This window comes from Staurois parvus, unplaced genomic scaffold (genome assembly GCF_062004578.1).
Source record: "Staurois parvus isolate SC_StPar_1 unplaced genomic scaffold, SC_StPar_1.0 ptg000589l, whole genome shotgun sequence".
NCBI classification, from domain to species: domain Eukaryota; kingdom Metazoa; phylum Chordata; class Amphibia; order Anura; family Ranidae; genus Staurois; species Staurois parvus.
The window spans coordinates 75,089-84,409 of record NW_028318385.1 but is presented as its reverse complement, the minus strand read 5'-3'; the positions used below and the strand labels follow the sequence as shown (position 1 = coordinate 84,409).

The following is a 9,321-nucleotide window of genomic DNA, read 5'->3' as shown; positions in this document are numbered from 1 at the left end:
ATAGAAGCCAGCTAACAACAGGCTTATGCCAAACGGTCCTGCTGGAAGAACAAGCATTATATCTGTGCTTGCAGCCAATGGCCGCAGCATTAATCTGTGTATTCTGATGGGGAGGATTCCTTGCTGCCAGAATACAATAGAGCAGCAGGGGAGATGCCTGCATCCATATCCCTGGTGTGGATGTGAAGGTTTTTTTTTGTTCAAACCCCCCCCCCCCCCCCTGTTGAATGAAAAAACTCCTAGTGTATACCAAGCTTTAGTTTGCAGCATGTCAAGTTAGAATGAACACCTGATCTGCATATTTGTTTCATGTCAGTAACACTAGATAGTCAGTATGGCAGCTAGTTACAGAGTATTTTCAGATGACAACATCAGCCTTCATATTGCTTTCAATACAGGTTTCCTTTATATTTGTTAATATTTTTGGCAGTTTTTTTTTTTTTTATTTCATTGCCCAGAAAAAGAGCACACAGGCTAAAATCATAATGCTAACATATCAGGAAAAGGATAGTTATTTTCAAGAAAGTGTCAGTGTGTCAAAACACACTGATCAGCCATTGGCTCCAAGCACTGATTGAATGCTAGTTTTCCAGTAGGACCAAGCTGCTGAAGCTGGTCATTGGACTGGCTTCTGCCGAACAGGAAAGAGTACACAGGTACCAAAATTTGGCCAGTTCAACAGTAAGTGGCTGAATGTTGATACATGTATACCCAGCTTCAGTCTAGTCTATTCCCCAGCTTCCAGTCAATATAAATACCTAGATCTAACTTCTGTGGGCTGAGAATTTATTTATATTCCAACACCAGCCTCTTGCTCTGATTCATGTGCAGTTCAGTCCCACAGATTTTTATGGGACTGGTAGAAAGCTCTGCTCCTATTTGTCTACTTGCCTTATAAAGTCCTTTTCCATTGCCTCAGAACAATACCTAAGTTTGTATAATGATTGGAGGGAGGGATTGACCTACTTAGGGGGATGGGGGAAAAAGTTAAGGAACTGTATGGGAAAGTTTACATTGCTTTTAAGAGAAATTATTACCAGCAGCATACTATTTGAAGTGTAGGCTAAAATTACTTTTTTGGTAATTCCGTGTCAGGAGCATGTATCACTACTGTTCCCCGACAGTTGATGGTCTCATTCCAGCATCCTGGTTTTGGCTGTGATACATTCTCCCTATCTGCCTGTCCATCTTCAAGGTGATTGATGAAGCCAATCTCTGGGTGGAGACCAAATCTGATTTAAGTCAGCCAAGCCTGCAGTATCATGCTTGTGATAGTGTTTAACACATGTTTCAAGCTCCCTGTTTGTCTGCCTTGCTCGGCTGTTTGGATTCCCCTGTTTATGAAATTGGATTGGAATTTGGACTTTTCTCTGAACTCTGCCTACCTTTTGACTACAGATTCGACCCTAACTACTTTGAACCTTGCCTGCCTTGTACCTAGACTGTCATTTAAGCACTCTGTCTGTCTACCAACCTCAAGTACCTGATTGCTCTGCTCAGTTTGAGCCTGGCTTGGCATGGTGCCCTGGCACTATAGCATTGTGTATAAGACCTGGGGGCCAATTAAGCACCTGTATGTCTGCTTGCCTTATGGGAAAGGGGGTTTGCTAAAGATGAAGAAAACGTTATCCAGCTATAGTGCATGAGCAATTGCGTTGGGGGAAAGCATCACAAGCCTTTAACAATGACATTTTTTCTGTGTAGAAGGACTCTACACCGACTCATTTTTTTTGTGGAGGAGCTTTGCAAACTGAAATGCCAAGTCCAATAACTGTCTGTGTGCACCTCCAGCAGTAACCAGGAACCAGAACCGAAGGTTAGCCCACCTGATCATTTTTCTGGTGACTCCCATATAATTTCCAACTTTAAAAAAATAGTTGTATGCTATACTTTAAGCTTAGGCCATGTTCTTTTGGTTCTGAAGCACAGATGATTAGTCTGATTGCTTCATGGGTGCAGGAGGGCCCCAGTCTTGGGCTTTTAGTCTACCCACAGATGACAAAGCCTGAGGGTCAGTTAAAGCATTTTGCAAGGCTCTGGGTTTACCCTATGATGATGCTGACAGTGCCCACTCAGCAGAAACTAACCTTAGGTCATTACATCAGGGTAAAGGCACAGTTTAACAATACTGTTCTGAATGCCAAAGCTGGGAACCTGACTCAGGGTGGAATGACCCAACTCTAAGAAGCCATTTCAAGTTAAGCTTATCAGACTCCATTAAGGACTCCTTAGTACACTACCCTGAACCAAAGTTGTTGAATGAAACCATGCAAGTTGCCATCCACATAGACTGGCGTTTACAGAAAAGGTGTATAGAGAGGTTTTTTCCTTTACACCCTAGTACACTGTCCACGTCTTCTCCATCAGACTTTCCTAGGTTCTCTAGACCTCTAAAAGAGGAGGAGGTCATGCAAATAGGTGCTACTCATTTATCCTCTGGGGAAATAGCTAGGAGAAGATCTCAGAGAATCTGCTTATACTGTGGTGGCCACAGCCACTTTATCACCAGCTGCCCAAATAATGCCAGGGAAAAGTTTAGTAAGGGTGGAGTCTGCTGTTTTAGACTATATAGTGTCAGGTTCCCAACAAGACAAACTATTTGTACCTGCGCAACTAAGTTTTGCCACATTTTCTCATCACCTCTCAGCTTTCATAGATTCTGGTGCCGCTAGCAATTTCATTAAGAGTGACCTAGCACACCATCTAAAGATTCCCTTGACTAATGTGCACAAACCCTTTTCAGTCTTAGCTGGTGATAACTCTCCCATGTCCATGGGTCTGGCCACTTTGTGTACTGTACTTATTACTCTGACCACTGTGGAATTTCATAGGTAGACAATTAGTTTCCACTTGATAACCTCTCCTTCCTATCCCATTCTCTAAGGTTATCCTTTTCTTAAACTTCATTACTCATACATAAAATTGGGCTACAGAGTAGATTAGGTCCTGGTCCCAGATCTTAATCAAGAATTGCATTTAAACCACCCAATTGCTGGCCCACCTCACAGTCCAAGCTCTCCCTACCTATTGTGCTGAGTCTGCTAACATGTTTTCTGAAAAGACCGCTTCTGTTCTCCCTTTTCATCAGCCATATTATTCTCCAATAGACTTTCTGACAAACTTTACCACTCCTAGAGTCCCAACTTACTATTTGTCACTACCTGATACCCAGGCCATAAAAACCTATGTTCAGGAAAATTTTAGTCCGGATTCTAATAATGCCAAGGTGGATGCCTTGTCACACAGCTTTGAGCCCTGTTCGGAAACGTCCTCTAAGTTTTACAGTATTATACCTCCAGAACAAGTCATGGGAGCCCTTTCCCCTGACCTTTTGGACTCTATTTTATAGACTTAGTCTAGTGCTCTTCCCAGTCTACCCCCTGGAAAAGCTGTTTGTTTCCTCTTAACCTTAGGCTTAAAGTGCTTTCAGAAGCACATGACTCTAAGTTGACTAGGCACCAAGGAGTTACTAGAACCTTTTCTTTGGTCTCTCTTGGGCTTTGGTGGCCCCCACTCCATAAGGACTCCTGTTCCTATGTAAAAGCTTGCAAAACCTGTGCTCGCTCTAAGTCCTCAAAAGTTAAGCCATTTGGATTACCCCATACCTTTCCCTGTCCCTAAACTCCCTTGGAATCACTTCCAGGCTAACTTGTTCTACTGCCACTACACCTGCCGATGTGGTCTAGGCCGCTTCTATACCAGTTATTATGGTCCAGTCCATGCCAATTAAGCCTCCTGCTTTTTCATATTTGGGACTTACAGTAGCCTGGCCCACCTTGTTGCAACTACATCTGCTCAAATCTTCCAGCTCCAGTCATCCTTTAGATAGACTGCCTCATTCGGCCAAGTGGAGCCCTTGACCTCTTCTTTAAGCTACTCTGCATCCAGTCTGTGTTCTAGCTATCTAGCTTGACTCCAGTGACATGTCACTTGCTATCCAGCTTGATGTTACTCGTTCTCTGTCTACTGTCCAGTTTGGCTCCACAGACTCTCTGCCTGCTAACCAAACTGAACTTGCTGATCCCCCGACCATTGCCCAGCTGAATGGTTCTGTGCCTGATGCCCAGGTTGACTGTCCAGTGACCAATATAAAGCTTGCCTTTAAGAGTCCAGGGGACCCCTCCTCAGAGGAGGGTAATGTCAGAAGCATGTATTACTCCTGTTCCATGACAGCTGGTGGTCTCATTCCAGCATCCTGGTTTTGGCTGTGATGTATTCTCCCTGTCTGCTTGTCCTCCTGAAAGCTGATTAATGCGGCCAATCTCTGGGTGGAGACCAAACCTGATTTAAGCCAGTCAGGCCTACAGTCTCATGCTTGTGATAATGTGTTTAACATATGCTTCAAGCTCCCTGTTTGTCTGCCCTGCTCTTATGTCTGGATTCCCCTGTTTATGACCTTGGATTGGAACTTGGACTATTCTCTGAACTCTGCCTGCTTTTAACTATAGATTTGACACCAACTACTTTGAATCTTGCCTGCCTTTTAACTTGACTTTCATTGAACCACTCTGCCTATCTGCCAATCACAAGTACATGTTTGTTGTGCTCAGTTCGCACCTGCCCCAGCGTGGCAGCCAGGCACTATAGCATTGTGTAAAAGACCTGCTTGCCTTATGGGAAAGGGGGCTTCTAAAGGTGAAGAACACAGAAGCCAGCTATAGTGCCCGAGCACTTGCATTAGGGATAAGCGTGACAGTAAGACTATTTATATGGCTATAGTGTAAAGTACTTTTAAGCATGAAAAGTAATCATGGATTGTAATATTTTGCTTGTCTATTTCTTTCAGATTTTGTGTCTGGATTTACTACTTACAGGTTAAAATCCATACCTCCACTTCATTGTCCATATTTGTAGACATATGATGGAGTTAAAGAATATGACAGTTGTCAATGAATTTGTTCTAATGAGTTTTTGTTTACTTCCTTTTTTAATTATCCCAGTATTCTCTTGGTCTTGATAAACAGCAGAATTCAAAGGCCAATGTACTTCTTCTTATGTAATTTAGCTTTTATTGATCTCTGCTTTGTTAACACCACAGTTCCAAACTTATTGAAGGATATTACAAGAGAAATGAAGATCATATCCTCAACCTGTTGCTTGACACATTTGTATTTTTTCTTTGTGGCTGGAACAACTGAATTTCTCCTTTTAGCAGTAATGTCTAAAACTGCCAGCCCTATTGATAATAAAGCAACCTGTGTTTTTTAGAGCACTTTTGTCATAAACAGCTCAGTATAATGCTGACATCAGAAGAAACCTTATTATATAATTATAACAAGTGTTGATCCAGCACTGAATACTCCTATGTATTTCTTCCTTAGTAATCTTTCCTTTTTAGATACAGTATGCACAACATCAACTATTCCAAACATGTTGGCCCATTTCTTTTCTAAACACAAGGTGATATCATTCCAAGGATGTGTTGTACAAATGTTTGTATTTACTGCTGCTATAGACTCAGAGTTTCTCTTATTGACTATTATGTCAATAGACCGTTACCTTGCAATCTGTAATCCTTTGAGATACAAGACTACTGTATTATGAGCAAAAAAGCTTGCTATTTTATGTCTGCTGTTGTGTGGACATTTGGATTTTGCAGCTCAACATATCACACATCAAGCACGTTTCGTCTGTCGTTTTGTGCATCCAAAGAAATCAATCACTTTTTCTGTGAAATTCCACAATTGCTGGCACTATCTTGTTCTGACACAAGTATTAATGAGCTAGTGCTCATAGTAACTGATGTTGTTTTAGGAGTATTTTGTTTTATCCTTATATTCGGGTCATATATATTCATTATTTTGTCAGTGTTAAAAATACGCACTGCTGCAGGAAAAATGAAAGCTTTCTCTACTTGTGCCTCTCACATCACTGCTGTGCTATTATTTTATGGAACATTAATATTTGCCTACTTTAAGCCCTCAAATGGAAATGCATCAAACATGGACAGAGCAATTGCTGTTCTTTACACTATTGTAATTCCAATGCTCAATCCTATATTATACAGTTTAAGAAACAAAGAAGTAAAAGAATCTGTTCAGAAAGTTATACTTAAGAAAATACATGCAAATTAGTTATTTGATATCCATTGGGTTTGCCATATGTATACTATATAAAAGAAAGTTTCTATAGATCGTGATGTAAACCTGAAGCAAATGCAGATGTAAAGTAGTTGTAAATGATAAAAATACAGGTTTTCTCTATTGAGAGACTTCTTATCCTGTGGTCATTCATTTTTTATTTATTTAAGGCATACAAAACTGGGTTGGCAGCATAATATTATATGACAGCTAGAGATGGATAGGATTATGGAAGCAAAATGTTGGGTTCATAAATGCAAAGGGAAATATGACCAATTCTATAAGACATGGGTAACATGAATCCATTACTTCACACAGATGTAAATCAGAGAGACAATATAGGATTGCTGAATTTTATTAATATTTGCCTATACTTCATTTTCAAGATATGTGTTGTTATGTGCTGAATTACCCATCTTATATACCTCCATCCTCAGCAGAAAGCATACCTGCATTAAAAAATATTTCGTTTTCCATACCTATTTTGACTGAATACTGGTATATATCCTATTTTCTATCTTAGGGGTTCCTGACCTTTTTATTCTTTTTTCTTTCTTCTTTTTCTTTATTATTGTCTACAAAATAGAGAAACTATGAAGAATAGTGGTGTTCCTTGATCAAAATTGATTAATTGTTTCATTGAGGCTGACTGTATTGCTAAATATGTTTAATAGCTTATGATTTTTCCAATATTTATGATCTATTTTTTTCTTTTTCTCCCCCAACTAATTTATTTGTGATATTTTGTGCATTTGTAAATTTGAATTGGAAACTTGGAAAAAAATATAAATTACTGTATATTGAAAAAAATAAAAATAGCTAGAAATTTGATGATTATACTAAATAATGTATTGGTAAAGCATTCATTGATATCCTTAAATGCTACATAAAATGTTTTCAGGTTTTTTAAAAAGTTACAAAAAAAAACAATTTTTTCTATTTTGTAAACAATATGAAAGAAATAGCACATAAAAATAATAATACAGTATTTACAATTGCTGCACAAGGCATATTATAATTTAACATAATTTAGCATCACCCATCCACATTGTGCTGAGGCAGGCACAGCAACATACCTGTACATCGCTGCCTCCTTCTGAGTCCAGGGCACGTGTGGAACCCACCCGCCAACTCCTGTTATGATTAGATACAGAGAGATTTCATCATCAGGTCCCAGCCAATGATTCATGGCTGTTACCTGCTATTCGGCTGTGTCCAATCACAGCCCAGAGCCCTGTGTTGACAAACAACACAAGGCTCTGGACAGACTGAACAATCACTTTGTTTCTTCTCCCTTCAAAGCAGAAGAAACAAAGAGGTGTTTAGTAAAAAGAAGCACACAGTAAGCACATTAACATTTGTTAGGAACACACTTAATCCCTTGATTACCCCAAAATGTTAATCCCTTCCCAGCCACTGACATTAGTACAGTGACAATGTGTATTATTATCGCTGATTATTGTATTAGTGTCAATGTTGATGTCAGCATCAGTCAGTTCCCACCCAGTGTCAGTTAGTGTCAGATTGCCCACCGCCATCACAGTCCCATTCTAAGTCACTGGTCACCACCATTACTAGTATAAAAAAAAATTCCAGTATATATACCATAGTTTGTAGATGCTATAACTTTAACACAAACCATTCAACATACTCCTATTGTGATTTTGTTTTACCAAGGAAATGTAACAAAATATATTTTGGCCTAAAGTTATGAAGAAATTAGATTGTTAAAAATGTTTTATTATTTTTTTGGATATGTTTTATAATAGAAAGTAAAAAAGCTATATTTTAGTGAAATTATATCAATTTAATTTTGGTACAGTGCTGCATGACCGTGCAATTACCAGTTAAAGTAGCGCAGTGCTAAAAAGCAAAAAATGGCCTGGTCATAAAGGGGGTAAAACCTTCTGGAGTTAAAAATCTTTTTTCCTTTACAAACTCCACCTGCTGACATTAAATTACATTATGGCTTGTGTATCAGTTGAATATCTTCTTGATGATGTCAAACTTGCTGGCAAGTTCAAAGACACATTACAATTAAATAAAAATTCCTTTAAAAACCATTTGATGTCCGGCCTATGGTCAAATGGCGTCTGCAAAAATGCATTACCTTTCCGGGAGGCCGCCATATGGCGTCCTCCCGCACATGCGCAGTTCGCGCGCTTGCAGAGCCGCGCAGCGGCGCAAACTGTCACCGGTCGTGTACCTCGGACACGGCCGATGACAGATTTGAGTACCGGCCCCCGTTGCCGGTACCATGTGACCTGCTGTGACCAATCACAGCAGGTCACATGACAGTTGTTCACAAAGGATGGCTTCATTCATGCCATCCATTGTATACTAGTGTCTAGCTGTGAATGGTCACAGCTAATCACATGCACATGTCATGTGATTAGCTGTGGCCAAATCACAGGTAAGCACAAAAAAAAAAACCCTGAATGAATCGATGTCATTCAGGTAAATGCTTGCTTATAGCAAAGTAATTCTTTGCTATAAGCAAATTGCGTAAAAAAAAAAAAAAAAAAATACTGATCACTTCCCCAAAGTAGTACAATGTTACTATGGTAACATTGTACTACTTTGGACATAGTGAAATATGAAAAAGAAATCTTAAAAAAAAGAAAAAAAATGTAATAAAAAATTAAAAAAAAAATATATATATATATATTTTTTTTTTTTTCACACTGTCACCAGTCAGTGTCCCTGGTCACCGCCATGCCAGTTATATGATGACGCTGTACTGCAATGGTGACAGTATGTAAAAGAAAAAAAAAAGAAACAATTTTTTTTTTATTTTTTTCATTTTCCGAAAAATTATGACAAAAAAAATACAACTTCAAAAAACTCGCCATGCCTCTTATGAAGTACATCGGACTGTCTACTTTGCAAGAAGTGGTCATTTGGGGGATATCTGTACTATTCTGATATTCTTGGACCTCAAGAAATTAGATTGGCCGTCAGTACTTCAGGATTGATCAATATTCAGATCTATACCATAGTTTGTGAACTCTATAACTTTCCTACAAACTAAAAAATACATCCTAATATGGGTTATTTTCACCAAAGACATGTAGTAGAATACATCTCAGCCTAAATTTATGAAGAACAATTATTTATTTGCAAACTTTTATAACAGAAACAAAGAAAAACGTGTTTTTTTTTCAAAATTTTTGGACTTTTTTGTTAATTTAGCAAAAAATAAAAACCCCAGCGATGATTAAATACCACCAAAAGAAAGCTC

The 9,321-nt window shown here is 38.8% G+C and overlaps 1 pseudogene; it reads left to right on the top strand.

Annotated features, from left to right (window-relative positions):
* The first annotated feature begins 3,923 nt into the window (after window positions 1-3,923).
* LOC149449979 (olfactory receptor 5AR1-like) lies at window positions 3,924-6,074 on the top strand (annotated as a pseudogene).
* The last annotated feature ends 3,247 nt before the right edge of the window (window positions 6,075-9,321 follow it).